Genomic DNA, 16,373 nt, shown 5'->3' with positions numbered 1-16,373 from the left:
AAGCAGGCCACGGTGGGAGACTCGTCCTTGGTCTTGCTAGTCCCCACTGGTCACCCCCCGGACCACTGTTCCTTCCTGGAGCGAGGGTTGGAGCTGCGGCCGCCGCGTCAATCCACAGTGCCTGTTTGAGGGAAAAAAGCCGGGAAGGCTGGGACATGAATCCACGTCTCCTTTCTAAATTCTACGTCCCCCGCCTCGGTTCCTCGAACCAAATCCGAATTACCTTCCCAATCGGGGGAGGAGCAAAGGAGAGACCCCTGCTTGTGTCGCATAACACACCTCCTTCTCTGGAGTCAGCCCCACTACCCCCTCCTCCGTTTTAGGCCCCGGATTAGGTTACCCAGGCCGGGCGAGGATTTTTACTGGATACGAGGATAGTACAGGTAAAGCTGTATAAACAGTTCTCCGGCTGCGGGGCAGGAGGGTTATGCTGGGGACATAGCCCCAAGGCGCCACCGGCCAGTCTGGCTTCAGCGGACGAAACCGCTGGGGAGGCCGCTTCGCCTCCGCGACTCGGACCCCACAGGTTAAACACAAATTACGTACGTATCTCTGCAGCTTTCAAAGTGCCACCTTTTCTCTCCCCACCCTCCCCCGCATGAGCTGAAATGCAGAAAAGAGCAAAATCAAACTGCGGTAGGTAGGTAACGAGACAGGCAGTGGGCCATGCTGGCTGAGGCTGCCATCAACGGAGACCCTTTTCCAGTTAAAACAGTGGACAGGGGACTTTAGTGATGCAGAAAGAAAGACCCTAAAAGTCACTGACCACCAGAGGAACTGGCAGTGGAGCCTCCGGTGGGTGGGGAGACCCATGAGAACTTGGATGAAAAGACTATGCACCCACAGATCTCCCGGCTCCCACACCCACCCGCCGCGGGTCTGGGGTCCACCCTCCGAGCAAAATGAGCCACTGTTTTGGCTATGTGATTTGATTTTTTATTTTCTTCTGTCTTTTTCTTTTTTGCTCATTCATCTATCATCACAGTTTAAAACACAGGAGGAATGCCGCCCAAGCCGGGAGGAGCGGCGAACGACGTGGAGAGTCTTCAAGAGAAGAGATGCTCCGAGCACTCCGCCCCCAACCCAGCCCCAGCCTGCACCTTCAGCTTCGAGGGATTCTGGCCCTCCCTCAACCAGTATGATCTCCCCCGCCCCTTGAGAAAACCCCTGATTATGGCGAGATTAAAAAAAAAAAAAAATAGGTAGGGGTGAAGCGGAAAGGGGCAGGCGGACAGGGAGAAGACCGGGGATTTCTGCTTTCGAATAGAACAAAGCACACGTGAGAGGGAGGGTGACTGGGGAGCCCTCGCCTAGGGTGGGAAGAGAAAGAACTCACCCAGAAAGGAAAAAGTGTGCACTTTTTAGCTCTCTCCTGAAGGCTTAGGCGTCGTGGGAAAGAGGAAGGGATGCCGGCGACCCATTGGGAAGCGCACCCCCACCCCCACCCCCGCAGCCGCTCCTCTAACCTTCGGCACCATTAATTTTTAGTAGAAGATTCAGCTTCTAGATCCAGCCTGCTCCCAGGGAAGCCCCAGGTCCCACCTTTGAAGCACCCAGGATTCTGCCCAGCATCCAAGAAAATCCAGAGCCAGGTGGTTAGGGTTCGACCACTTGAACACACAGGCCTCTTGGTCTTAGGAAAGACGTAGAGACTTAGGAAAGCTGTGGGAGGGCCAGCCTCAGTCACCTGTCTCATTTCAATCCTGGCCCCCCCGGTTCTCCCAACTGGGTGAAGTACCCTCCCCCCAGTCCCCAGCGCCTGTTCAGCATCCTCTTTTTCCGGCGCCTTGGTGGTTTCAAGAGGAGAAAACCGGCTATATCTTGGAGATGCTGAGCTTTGACTTTTCTAGATTAGCCTAATTAGGAATTGTGGAGGTACAATCCACCGAGGACGAGGGCTGAGGCGCGGGGAAGGCTGTAGAGGCTTTCACAGCAAAGGAAGAAAAAACCGGAAGGCGCTGTGATTTAGACCCCGCGCCGAGAGCACACAGGTTGGCTTGTAAAAAGCATGAAATCCTTAGTGCCACTGAACGAGCAGGCAACCCCATAGAAAAAGCTGAGTATGCCGGGCTCGGAGGTGCAAAAACCAAGACTTCCCTGGCATCACGGTTCCTTTGACCAGGGGGCTACTATCAGGCTGCCTGCTTGCCTGCCTGCCTTACTGCTTGCATGCGACTCTCGGGTCCAGGTCCCCGGCTGGGTGGGCACCCTCCACAGACTGCCACCTTGTGAACTTCGGCAATTTGTTACCTAAAATAAAACAACCACCAGACACCCGTGCTTACTCATCATGAGCTGCTTGCGACCCCCTCCACCGGACAAGCCGGGACCTCAGAGAGAGCGCCTGGCAATCCTTCCACGTTCACTTTGACAGCACTCACCTAACAGCCCCCTAGTCCCGGTCGACCCCGCGTGAAGCACAGAGTACTCCCTTCCCACAGTTAATAAGCCTGCCTGGGTATTCCAACCATTAGTGGCGTGGGGAGGGAGTCATCAAAAATATCGGATTGACACACAAAGACATACGTGAAAAGGAACACATACTCAAGTGGGAAATGGCTTTAGACACCAAGAATGAACCCATCCTCCAGGGTAGCCTAGAGATGGTTAAAACAGCCCAGGGCCAAAGAACAGAAGGTTTCCCTTTTCTGTCCCACTCAGGGTCAGAATCCTCATTTCTCTATCTCAGTCTTCACTATGGGGACACGAATGGCCCAAGGAGATGGAAGCCTTGGGACTCCCACATACCTGTACCCTCCCTGGGCCTTTCTGTGTGGCTTTGGGCTATTGGCACACCGACAGAAGGGCCCCATCCATCCATTCCTTCACTGTGTCTCTGCCTGGCACCCAGCACATATATTTCCTGCAAGAAGGCAGAGTTAACAGTAAATAAAGGAAAAGGCAGATTGCCCTGTGTCCGGGCTTTGGATTGTAACAGAAAAGGATCAGAGAATCGGGGGGGCTGCTGAAATGCAGTTTATGTAGACCACTGTCATGCATGGCATTCTCTAAGCCCTCGTGTGTTCTCAAGCAAGGAACTTTAGGCCTCACTGAGCCACTGGCTTGAATCTTGAAGCTTGGCCTTCTGCTAAATCCTAAGGTAAGAAGCAATCAACAACCAGAGCTCATTGATACCAACAGTCTTGGTCTATCAGAACAGAAATGACATCTAGACCTAGTTCAAACTGATGAAGAACATTTTTATTATTGGGGGTGGGTGCAACCATTCTACCAGAAGCCCTCTTCCTCACAAATAGCAAGTTGGGCAGCCGAGCACTTTATCTAGAAATACCTGGATGCATTCAACCTGACTGCCTGAGATTCCTTGGCGGCGAACATGTCACCGGACGAACAGCCCACTACCGCCACTGGAAAGTGGATGGGCTGCAGAAAGGCCACCTTGCTTATTTGTCCCTTCAGAGCTCTGAGACTCTCAAACCATGATTCCAGAGTCCGGTTGTGGTCTATAAGAGCAGGGGAGGGCCATGAACTATAGGAAATAAACTCAAGCCAAGGGAGATGCAGCAGCAAGGCTACGCCATTCCTACTCTGGACAGAATGACATTTGTCACTTTGTCATCCTGCTCTATTAAATAACATTTTTAGAGCAACTGTTCCCCTCAAATCCACCAGAATTTCCTTGCATTCTAACATTATCCATTTTTTTTTTTTGTGGGCGCATATATTTCTGAGTGGCATCTTGGAGGTCCAATGTCCCAGGAGAAAGTCCAAATCATATCCCCTCTACCCTTCTCCCTCCATGTAACCCTGGTCACTCTCTCTGGGAAACTGGTTTTCTCACCCACCTCAGAGTGCTTCTGTAAGCAAGGACACCTACCAACTGACCGCCATCTACTCTGAGGGGATGCCAGATGCAGACACATCTGGGCTCCAACTTTATCTCTCAGTGCACATCTGTTTCTTAAATGATATGCAGAGACAATCCGCCTAAACATATACTTGTAAGCAGAGAAAAATAAAGATGGAGTTGACACTTGGACATTGCAGCCACCTTTAGAGAAGGCTCCTGAGCCAATGGGCTATTCCTTCCATTTTCCGTTCTCCATGCAGTGAAAAGCACCTATCTGGAGCCCCTTCCCAAGCATCCCCACCAGCTCTTATTTTCCTGTTCAGTTTTGCTTTGCACCCCAAGTTCAATGAGCCCCTTCCTCCGAACAAGGGCATCTATCTGTACACTCCCACACCATAATCACCCAAGGTCACGGCAGAAAGCCAAAGATTTCCAGTGACCAGAAAGAACAATAAAGGACGAGGGTCTGGTTGACTTTCTTCCAGAGGCAGCTGTCCCCACGGGGGAGACCTCCTCTTAATTCTCTCCACGTGGAGCAAGGAGAAGGAGAACAGAAGAAAGGGAGAAAGCTATGTACTCACTGACCTGGGCAGCTCTCTCCTGAGGGCCAGCTGTTTTTTATTTTTTCCACCCGGCTTGCTGGAGATCTGAAGGTAGAAATGACAGGCAGACTTCACCACTGTTGCCGAAGCTCCCTCGGCCGCTGCCGCTGCAGTCCTCGCCTGCAGCAGCCTCACTGCATCTCAGTCAGGCTGCCAGCCAGAGGTAAAACCTGGCTGATGTGAATCCTTGCTCAGAACCCCCTCCCCTCTGCTTTCCTTGGCTCACTGTAGACAGCCCGAGCTCTTCCGGGTTGCAAAGGGGTAGGGAGAGGGGGGAGGGAAAAAGAAAGAGGGGGGAATGAATAGCATCGCCCCCTTTTGCAAACACACAAACCGCACATCAGAGGTGTGTGAAACTGAGAGAGTTGGAAGAGGGGGGGGGGACGGGAACAAGAAAGATCGCCTGAAATGTGACCTGCCCCTGGCGCCTACAAAGCCAGCCCACTGTCTTCTGGCAGGGTTGGAATTAACACTATAAATGTCACTGTTCTGTGGACTGGGTCATTACCATCGGTATAAACATGTTTGAAACATTTTCTTCTCACTTTTGAATAAATGAGGGTTCATTCGGAGCCAGTAGTGACCATCATATCCAGAGTAGCGAACTAGTCTTTAAAGCGCTTGTATTCTCCTCAAGTTCAGATTTACACTGGCACCCCCATTCCCAAAAGCAGGGGCTTTGCCCTTACTTCACCCCACAACCACCACCACACCTTTAGTTGGGGATGTCTAGTAAGTTAGAATTGGAATGTTTTGTGACTGGGCTTGGCTGCCACTGTCTGACTCATGTGTAGATGAATATTCATTGGTGGCACACAGACTAAAGGGTCCTATGGGTTTCAATTCTCTTAAAGATTTCCAAGGAGGGAAAAATCTTCCTTTGAGGAGAAACAAACAGGAACCAGAAGCATCCAGAAAGAACATCTCTGAAGGAAACCATGCTGTTTGCCCACCCAGAACCCAGGAAACAGCAGCGCTCCTCTTGGGGTTCCCCCACACACACACACTCTTCTCATCCCCACCCTAATAGTGAGGGCACCAAGGGAATCTGCCACGAATAAATTTTAGCTAGAGTGAAATGCAACTCCATAAACCCTGAGGTAGAAAAGGGTCAGGGCCCATTGTTTTGACAGGTCGAGTTTTCCCTTCACAATATTTATACAAAAAGAATATGGAGACTGACTTTAAAAATAAATATATCTTTGGGGAGAAATAAAACAAAATTTGTTCATGGCTGAACCACGGAGTCAATAAGTTTCGGCTGCTTCAACTGGTTGGGTAGGCAGAGGGTGGCTCAGTGTCCTAAGGTAATGTTTTTTGGGGGGCGGGCAGTCAGTCCCTGGGAGCGGTGAAATGGCCAGAGCCAAATAAACTGCTGGGTGGATGACGGTAGGGCTGGACAGAAAAGGGGAGTGAAGTGGGGAGACCCAAAAGTGTTGGCGTAGAAATGCGTGGGGACCGTGCAGTGGAGAGAGGTACCGGATGGTGGATGTCACGTTGCAGAGTGGGTGATGCAGCCACAGGCACTCTTTTCCCCTAGATGGGGTCGGTGACCTGTCTCTAGCTCCACAGACCAGAAATTCTTTCCATTTAGACACCAGTCCGCCTGCCAGCCGGTCTGCGCTTCAGCTGGGCACCCTCTAGGGTACGATGAAGCCTCGATTGGGGCAAGCTGAGAAGACCATTTTCCAATCTGGGAAACGGAGAGTCGGTGATCTTCTGGTCCTTTAGGGATCCCGGAAGATCCATTTTCGCCCGAAGCAACCCTGCCTCTGTCCCCAGCCCTGTCGCTCCAGCTCTCCGCCACCAAGTGGCAGAGTCAAGCTCTCCTGTAAGCTTTGAAGACTCAGTGGGGGCCATGCACTCCACAGCCAGAGCCCAACCTGTTGCCCCGAAGCATCCTGGGGAACTGTCCAGGAAAACCCTGGGACCTAGGAAGGTCTCTCTGGCTTCCAGGACCCAAAGGAGACACAAGCACCCTTCTTCCTTACACGCACTGAGTGGGAGCTATAGCAGAGACCTAGGAGGCACGCATGCATTCACGTGACTGTAGGAATCACCAGCACCCCATACACACACACACACACACACACACACACACACACACACACACACACACACACACCGTTATCTAGACCCCAGTTCCAGGTCCAGTAGGCGAGTGGGGCCATTTATGGCTTTCTCCAAGCTTCTTTCTCTTGCTTCTTGTCCCCTTTAAAGCTTCCTGATGTCCCGCCCCCTCTCTCCTTACCCTCAACAAGTTCACCTCCAGTTTGAAAGCCTTTTTTTTCTTTAGAGTATATATCTTGTCCTGCCGCCTCCAGAGACTCAATGCAGACTTTCTTCCCTCTTCCAGTCCTCCACTAAGGATCCCTCCGGCCAGCAACAGCGATCTTCCCTCCCCCAGGTCTCTGCCGTTCTGCTGGCCTGGCCGCACGCGTTCATTTCTGCAGACACCGGCTTCTGATCGCCTACAGTTCTAAAGTGTAAAGAGGTGCGGAAAATGAGATCGCATGCCCACCGTCCAACACACATACACACACAAACCCCCATCGCCCCCAAAAGCCTTAACTGAAGGAAGTTAGGCTACCAAAGAAATTCGGGGGTTAAAAAAGAAAATCCTAAGGACGGCAGTGGTTGGACAGGGGGCTAAATGCATGATCTGGTTCTCCTAATGGACACAAGGTGGAAATAATATCTAGGAGTTGGGGGGCGGGTAATTGAAGGTGAGAAGGAAGTGAGGTAAAGAAAAGAGAGGGCCCAGTGTGGTAGCATGCCTTTAACAACTTGCCTCATTTCTAGAACTCCGAAGCAGGGGCAGAGGCAGAGGCAGGTGGATCTCTGAGTTCTAGGTCAGTCTGGTCTACAAAGCAAGTTCCAAAACAGCCAAAGCTATACAGAGGAACCCTGTCTTGAAAAACAGAATACAAAGTGGGGGAGGGGGACTTTTTCTGAGTAGTAAAGGGAGGGAACAGCTCGGAGTCATTTCCTGGATGGAAGAATTGAAGGTTTATCCCTGATTCCTGGACATCAGGATAGAGTCATGAGTCCCTTTCTAAATTTAAAATGCAGTTGCTCTTGCTCATTCATTTGTATAGAAATCTCTCTCTCTCTCTCTCTCTCTCTCTCTCTCTCTCTCTCTCTCTCTCTCAGTGTTTGTGTGTGTGTGTGTGTATACAAGTGGCCATGAGACAAGAAACAACATTGCCTCTCCTTCAAGAGTGGCTGTATTTCATGCTATGCACCAAAGAAGCCAGGGTTGCTCTGAGTCTCCCTGGAGGACAGGATGGTCCCACTTGCTAATTTTAGGGAGTGATTTTATTGAGGAGTTTGTGTGTATGTGTTCTGTGAACACCTAGATCACAAAGACACAGGACAGTTCACAGCCACTGAGCCCTGAAGACTTCACCTTTAGTGATCTCAGCCTCCGCTGCACTCCCTACCTCCACTTCCGCTGATGGAACCACCTCTGCTGATCTTTTGACTATTTAACCTGTGTGCGGCGTGGGAATAGGGACAAGAGGCAGAGGTCACTCTACTTTGGTAAGGGTTGTGAGCTGAGCTAGCTAGGGAGATGGTATGAAGCCCTGGGCCTGGGGACACATCTTGGCTTTAGGACACTCCTGGAGGCCATGGCACTCTCCTAATGGCCACCATCACCAGCTGCTCCAAATCCAGAGGTGAGTTCTATAGCTTTTCTGAGATCAGAATCTAAGGCATTAGTGTTTGAAATATAAAGGGGGTCACCAGGCACTTGGAAGAAGAAGATGGATCAGTAAATGTCTAAGGGATAAAAGAATCACGGAGTACAGGTCTCTGGGATGGAGATAGATTCACCCATTGAATAAAGAAAAGGAGTCTCCAAATGGAGGAAATAATCTCTGACAGAATCTCCAATCTTTCTAAGACTGTGTGGTCAGTTAGTAGAGCACTGTTCTGTGTAGGGATGAGGAATCCACAGTCATCCTGTTCCAGTGTGTTCCTATCATCTCATTTCTTTCCCCTAAAACCAGGAAGTAGTTTCCCCTGTGTCCATCGGTCTTCTGCATCTTCCTGCTTCCGTGTCAGTCTTCACTTTGAGATTACATTAGGACTTTAGCCGGGCACTCTGCCAAACAACAGTGTGCTGAACTATTACTCTGAATTTAAAAGTTCTAATCCTTCAAGAAGGTGTGGTTGTGTAGACCTATAACCCCAGCATCTGAGAAGCTGGGGCAGGAGGATCATGAGTTTGAGGAGATCTTGAGCTACAAAGTGAGATTTTGCCTGAAAACAAAACAAAATAGAAAAGTAAAACAAAATTCTAATCTTGCAGTCCCACTTATTGAAAACTTACAATGGAAGTGCAGAAGAAGTGGGCTTGGCTTGAAAGAATGCAGAGGCTATGTAGATGGAGCTTAGTACTCTCTTTTTTTCACAACCTTCAACAAGATATTTTGATTAAAATCGCCTACCAGGGTTGTGAGCCTGAGTATATTTCCCTGATCCAGTGCAATTGGGGAATGTGCTGCAGTAGGCGCCTGGCTAATGGAGACCTGTGAATGTCTCAAATGAAAGTTTCAAAGAGGAGCCACTAGAAATTAAAAGAAAAGCACAAAAAGCCTTCAGACCCATTCCACCCAGGCATCCTAAATAAATAGCCCCGTTTGCAAATTCCTATCAATTATTACGTGATGGGGGGAAAATCCTATCTGAAAATAAAGCACGTGGATGGGGAGAATTTTAATTAAATCTTACTGTGGATATAATGGCATGGAAGTGATTTTTCATTCGGTGCTTGCCTGCTCACCAGTGTTTTATGGCGTTTTCTTGCCTCTGACTTTATTTTAAAATATTAGGCGAGGTGGAGAATTATAAACGACTCTTTCCTTATCTGTACTGCTCACATATCCAGGATCAGAGGAGCTGATTAAGAAAGAAGTCAGAGGCAACGCTGGATTCATAATGATTTGGATAATGAATCCTTATCTCTGCTTTCCAGATTATCTGCTTTTCAGCTCCCAATGTTTTGTTACATGGGATAATTTATTGCATCTAATACATCACAATGAATCTGATGGTGGAAAGTGATGGCCAACGTTGTGAAAAGGGGCCCTTATTTTTTATCCCCGGGCAATGAAACTGCTTTTTGCAGTTTTTAATTGGGAAAATATAAGGTAGATCTGATAAAAAAAAAAAGGGGGGGGGATGAGCCTGGGTATATTCTTTCCTGGTCGTGCTTTGCCACGCTGGTCTTTAATTAGTGTGTCAATTTCAGGCTGAAATTAACAAGATCGACCAGAAGCCAGTGGCTAGTTTCTCCCCAGTGCGAGATCCTAATTTTTAACATGATTTATTTTTATGAAAAAGGAGATAATTAATCATAAACACTGACTAAAGCATAGGGCCAGGTTAAGATAAAATGCTACTTGCATCTTTATATAGAAAGATACCAATAATGTTCTCTTTCCCCGAGATGAGACTTCCTCTCTCCTTCTCCATCTCTCTTGCCCCCACACAGTTCCCACCACCCCTGCCCACTCCAGCCTCACTTCATGAAACCAGAAAATAAAGATCAGCTCCGGGTTCCTCCATGTAGGCATTGCTTTTGCTCTTGGTCATGAAACCACACACACACACACACACACACACACACACACACACACACACACACGTGTTCAGCTTTCAGCTTGTCTGGCTTTGTCTGTTAACACATGCAGAATAGGCACAGGTTTGATGTTCTTAGAGAACAAGGGTGGGTTCTCTCCGACTCCTTTCACCCCACCTCACCCCTATTCTCATCAACTTCTTTCCATTTTAGAGAGAAGGGAGGGGCACACATCTCATTTAATGGCTAATTAGTTTCAATAATTGCCATTTTTGTTTTCTTTTGTCTCTCACCCTAACATCAGAAGAACAAAAGCCATGGAAATGCAACAGGCATCACTGGCCTCTAACCAGGACAGACGTCAGAACCCAAGACTAAACCAGCAGTCCCTTCCAGTATCTGACATCCGGGCTTAGGGACCCAGAAGGGGCAAGTGTCGTTGACAATTCAGTCTTTAAGCTCTCTGGGACTGCTGATTACTTTCTTGTTGTTCAGATCAAATAATCATTGGGAATATGTAAACGAATAAGGAGAGATCATACATATTCGCTCTCCAATTGTTGCTCCTGACGTCAGACGGTGGTTTATTGGCAATTGGACGGCTTGCACCCGAACACCGCTTGTCTGAGTTCCTGAACCCCTCCCCCAACACACACGTGTTTCTTGGGGTTGCAGATTTTGTGGTGGAAGGTGGGAGGTGGGTGAATAACTTTTTTTTTAAGAGCTATTTTTCATAATTCCTATTGTTTTCTTTTACCCTACACTTAAGATTTACTTCTTACAGTGTGAGAATCTGAAGTTCATTTCTGGGACTGTAATTTTCCACATAGTTCTTGAGGAGACTAAATCGTTGATGTGGTCATGGCCAACAACAATGGGATGGAGTACATAGGGACCAATAATGGTGAGAGAGAGATGGAGTCCACAGGGAGGGCAGGAGCAGGCATGAGAGTCTATGAGGATGAAATACCCTTCCATTCACTCCTGAAGTGGTCCTGCCTTCCTTCCCACTGTGGGGTTACCCAGGGTCCCCATTTATGCCAAGTTCAATTCCTGAGCCTGCCCCACATCCTCAGGAAAAAGAAGCAATTAAATAATTACAGTCTCTTCAAAACTTGGGTTTTGGTTCTAAACAACTATCAGGATTTAGGTTTCCACAAAAGGAGACACCTGATTCTCTGGGTTATTTTCTCTTTATCTCTTAGTTCACTCTGTTCCTTATAACTGGACCTCAGACTTGGAGTCTGTGCTTAACAGCTGGAAGGTTTCCTCTTTTCCTTCTCCATAACCCCCCCTTCCTTCTCTTTCTCTCCTTTCTTTATGACACATCCCTCCAAGAATTTCAAGTATCAATTATAAGTAATATGAATTTCTCAGCCTCAACCAGCGAAGTGCAGATGATCCGATAGGAGCCTGGAAACGGAGGTCCCCCAGATGCACCGACTGCTGGAGACTACTGGGCCGTTTCCCATGCCCAGATGAACATTCAATTTTCCGGCATTATCTCCACACTTAAACTCGCTTTCTCCATTTCTGTGCCAAGATAAATTTGCATAATATTTGCAGCTGTAATTAGCTGATGAGCATCTCCCAGCTCCCCCTTTTGTTTCCCCCTGCATTTGGTCCTTCTATGGATGCCACGTTTGATCTTTAATATCACAGGATTCCCGATAGAGGGTTGACTATCTTATCTTCCCGGTTCCAAAATCTTCTGAGGAGGGAGGAGGAAGGGGAGGAGGAACTGGAGGAGAATGGAGAGTGAGGAGAACCAGGCTTGCAGTTAGCCGAATTGGAAAGGTTGGGTGTTGCAAGGAGCTGTAGGTACCCACAGAGCCAATAAGGTGACTGGAGAGTTGGGGTGCAACAGGGGTGGGGTGGAGACACCACTCCAGGGAGGGGGGAAATCTATGATAAATGTGATATTATTTCATGAGGAGTGGGGGTAGGGGAAGTGGATGAAGAGCTGAGCCAAGGACACCTTGTGGGGAGTGTGCCTTGGTCACCAGCCTCAACTCTAGGCCGAGGCTCTCTTTAAGCGGGAAGTCTCTGCTTCCCTTAAGCAAAATGGGAAGTTTCACGACCCCCACGACTTCTCATCCTTTGGTCTCCTTCTCCGTAGAGAGCACAGGACTCCTGACGTACTCAGGCTCTGCTTACAGCCTCTCCAGCCCCATGGAAGAGAACGGGAGCGCTAAGTGGCGAGGGTGAGAAAGAGAAGAGACAGGGGACTGGGTAGGAAAAATGAAGTGTTGCCTGCAAAGCAGAACAAACCAGAAAAATTACACTCTGGCCCCACCCTTGGTATTTGTCTCCAATTTGGAAGTTTGGGAGTGACGGCGCTGTAGGAGGGGAGGGAGACTTCGGGAGCCGCTGTCTGTAGTGGAATCTGTGGGAATCGGGGGTTGGCGGGGGGGGGGGGGGGGCGAGGAAAGGAAAGGAGGAAAAAAAAAAAAAAACAAGAGAAGACAAGAAAGAGTCGATTTTCATGGCAATCATCGGAACAAATAGCTAACATTTAACATTTACACCCGCACTGGCGGCGCCCTGGCGCTCTGCGGACCTGGAGCCGGGCTAAAATGTCCCGAAAGCCTTTGGAGAAAACGAGTTTCCAGCTATCAGGTTCTCCCCATCTCCTCTTTTCATAAGGCTTCGGTTTCAGGCTGGACTTGTCCAATGTCTGCGTTACCGCTGCGAGCTCCTAAATGAGTGTCAAAGAGGCAAATATCAAATAGCGCCGAGGTCAAGGCGATTTAGTTAACCACGGGACGCTCAGGGCTTGAAATTTGTGTGGGACTCCGCGGGGGAGGGGAGAGCTCTGGGATGGATGGGTGGATGGATACACGGATGCGGATGCGTGCACAGATGGGTAGTGGGAACCGCACACTGAGGCAACTCCGAGAGAGTGGGGTAGGGGGGTCGGGGGAGTGGGGGGGTGAGGGGTGTGTGTGCTGAGGAAGGAGCCAGCCTTCACTTGGTCCTGGCCTCACCTCATATTTCTATTTCGTTGCTCTTCGCAGACTAAGGTTAAAGCTCTCAGACAAAAGTTTCCTTACAACTTTTTTCTTTTAAATGGGACCAATTTCCTGAACCAATGTTCAGAAAACTGGGCTCTTGCCACAACCCCGGCTTTAACTCCAGTATCATCTCCAGGTCTCAGTTTCCTCTTATGCTAATGGACTGGACAAGGTGATGGCCAAGGCCACTCGGGCAGGCTATGGGGCTAGAAGAGAAGTGGGTAGTGGTGTGTGGCTGACTCTATAGTCCCTGTCTTCATATGGTGTCACTGGAACAACCTGGTCCTACTACTAACCTGGCCTACAGTCTCTGACAAGACAGATTCTCAGAAGCAAGAGTCCCACAAGGCCCTGGAGCCCCAGGATACTAGGCTTCACCCAGACGCCCCATCCACCTCAGCCAGGTCTGTAGCCTGTAGCTCTAGGAATCATTGCGGTATTACCAGGGCACAAATAGGTGCCTGTGCAGGTTCCTCTCAGGTGCGCTTTTGGCGTCTCAAGTGTTTGCAAAACAGAACATTCTCTTTGGGGAGTGCGACAGATGAGGGTTCTTTCCAAATTCCTAATTGAAGTGGCAAAAAACGGAAGTGGAAACCGGATGCAGCGGCAGGACAGGGCCGGCTGTTGAGCTCCCTCTCACCAAGCTTGTTCCTTCGCTCTGCCTAGGGTCTCTTGTCTGTGTTGAGACCCGGGTGTCACGTGTGTGAGAAGCTGCGTGGGTGGGCGTGTGTGTTCCATCCCAGAGAGAAGGTCTCCCAAGCTGAGGGGAGGGGTGTGCAATACAATGGCTTGTTTCCCTCAGCGAGGGAGACCTTGTCTAGAAAGCCATCCAGTATCTAGGGTGGAAGGATGGTGGGAAGCGCGGCTGGGCCTTCGCCTCATCCTCAGTGAGATTTTTGCAAGGCCATGTGCAAAGAAAGGCTCAGGCCTGGGCTCCTTTCTCAGTTCAGGGGAGACAAATTGTGGAGTCCGGGTCCCTGCAGGAGGCAGGAGGGAGGGACAGAGATGAAGGGTGCCCCGGTGTGAAGGGATTGAGTAGGTAGGCACCTGTCTTCTCAACCCCTTTTTTATAATAAAGCTATTCCCTCCCCTCAGTAATAAACGCTATGATAATCATGAAGAAAAATCATGATCCTCCTCAAATTGAAAAAAAAAAAGGTTGTGTGTGTGTGTGTGTGTGTGTGTGTGAGAGAGAGAGAGAGAGAGAGAGAGAGAGAGAGAGAGAGAGAGAGAGAGAGAGAGAGAGAATGCCAACCTTACTACCGTTTGGGTTCCGGAGAAATTCTCAAATAGAGTGTAATTTCTCAGTTGATTTTGATTGACATACTGTCCCTGGGATCATGTGTTAATCCCTTCTTCACTCAAGCCTTTTCATAACTCATTTCTCTCTTGCTAGATGGGGACTCTGATGGTTACCGAGGCAACGATGATAGCACTAAGCTATTTCCCTCTCTGCAAGGAGGCCATTATTCCGCATGCATAGGCCATTTGCAACAGAGGTCGCCACAAAGTCATCCACGACACAGCACACGTTTATTAAACTTTTATTCTCTCTTTTTACCCCAACACAGAAACTAGTTCGCACTTTCGGGAAGGGGTGCTATCTTGTCCTGTTCTGTATTGGTAACAACTGCCCTGGAGTGGAGGAGCCTACACAGGTGCTCATTTGCACACTGACACAGACAGAGGTCTGAGTCTCTGTCTCCTTGCCCTGGCATCAGTCTCCAGCAGAAAAGGCCTTGCTGTAGTTTTGTCTGCCCATGGGGTCATCTTCAAGAGAAGAAGATAGAACCCACTTCTCAGGCCATCTGCACTTCCAGTTCAAAGACCCAGATAACAGGAAGCCACCATCTGTCCCATTTTCTCCGTGCCCTGCCTCCCCAACAAGCCTCCCCTCTCTTGGATGGGGAAGCCCTCCTTGCTGGTTTAGTGGTACCTCCTGCCCTTGAGATGTTCTGGAGCTTCAGAGAAAGCCACCTGTCTTGGTCTTAGGTTTCCGGCTCAGGCTTAGGCAGTGTATAGGTTCTTGAGCTATCCTTCATCGGTCCTGGAACTTTGGAAATGCATAAGTTTGGTTCAGGCTTCTCTGAGGAGCAGCTGTGGTGAGCCAGTAGAATATTAACAATGGGGACATCTACTGATAGTCACCCAAGGACGTCACAGGAGAGTCTACATCGCAGGAAACACTGAAAAACATTTCTGTTCTCAATCCTCAAGGCCACCAAAATCTGACCTGTGAAGGTTGCTGATGGTGGAGGCTTCTGTTTCCCCTCCAGCACCTGCCAGCTCCTCCCTCATGTCCTTCTTCCGTCCCTTTCTTCTTTCCACACTGTGCTCCTCCTCTTCTTCTGCTAAAGGAAGAGAAGAGGTGGATCCACAGGGACCCTGGGGTGCACTCTCTTCCCTTCAGTATTGGTGCACTTGGTTCCATTCCCACCACTGCTTCCTCATTCTCCCCTAAGGTCACTGCAGCCCCCAGGAGCCCTGTTCTTGCTCAACAATCAGAAGAATGCCCCAAATGAGCCCTCTTTGAGACCCAACAAACAGATCTTGGTTTTCTCTTGGACCCTCAAGGCAGGACTGGCTCTCCCAGGAGACCTACTTCCACACATAGCAGCTGAGCCCAAAGAAGTGGCCCAGATTCCTAAGTGATAGGTAGAAGTGACTCCAAAGCTCCCAGAGGTCAATGTCCTTCCCCGACCCCCGGCCTACTGTTAGTCTGAACTGAACTGCTCCACATTGAGGTATATTTGCTCTGAAGGTAAAACCCCTTGCACATCAGAAACTCCCTTGGCACAGAAGATCTTTAGAGGTTCCCAACCCCAGAAACAGTGGAAGATAAAAAGGGGGTGTGTGTGGCATTTTCCCTGGGTCAGGGATTCCATGCCTACATACCTTCTTAGTAAAATATTCTGAAGAGCAAAGAGCATGCAAGCGCACCTTGGGGTGCTGGTCCAGAGCTTCCCAAGGCAGGTCAGTGAGCAAATGGAGACTTGAGCCATGACTGAGGAGACAGCTGCATTGCCCTGCAGGAGCAGCAAGCTGAGTGTTCCTCTTCCACAAATGTGCTTTCTGAAATTTTAAGTTGTAGAGAGGAGTTGAAGGCAGGAAGTGAGGCAAGGAGTTCTCTCTCAGTGGGAAGGCTCCCAAGATTCCAAGCAATGTCCCAAGTCCCGGTGCTGATCAGACTTGAGATGCGTGGGATAGAGACTTGGGTCTGTGTGAGTGAGCGGCCACTGGAGAAAGGCTGCCCAAAGAGGCCGTGGAGGTGTTCCACAGCATTGGACCCTTAGAGGCAGGCTTGTCAGTGGAGGTGGAAATAGTGACAGGCCTCAAGAGGCAGAGGCAGGGGGCTTGTG

Source organism: Onychomys torridus, chromosome 5 (assembly GCF_903995425.1).
Source record: "Onychomys torridus chromosome 5, mOncTor1.1, whole genome shotgun sequence".
Taxonomy (NCBI): domain Eukaryota; kingdom Metazoa; phylum Chordata; class Mammalia; order Rodentia; family Cricetidae; genus Onychomys; species Onychomys torridus.
The sequence above is the reverse complement of the archived record's forward strand: the minus strand, read 5'-3'. Positions refer to the sequence as shown.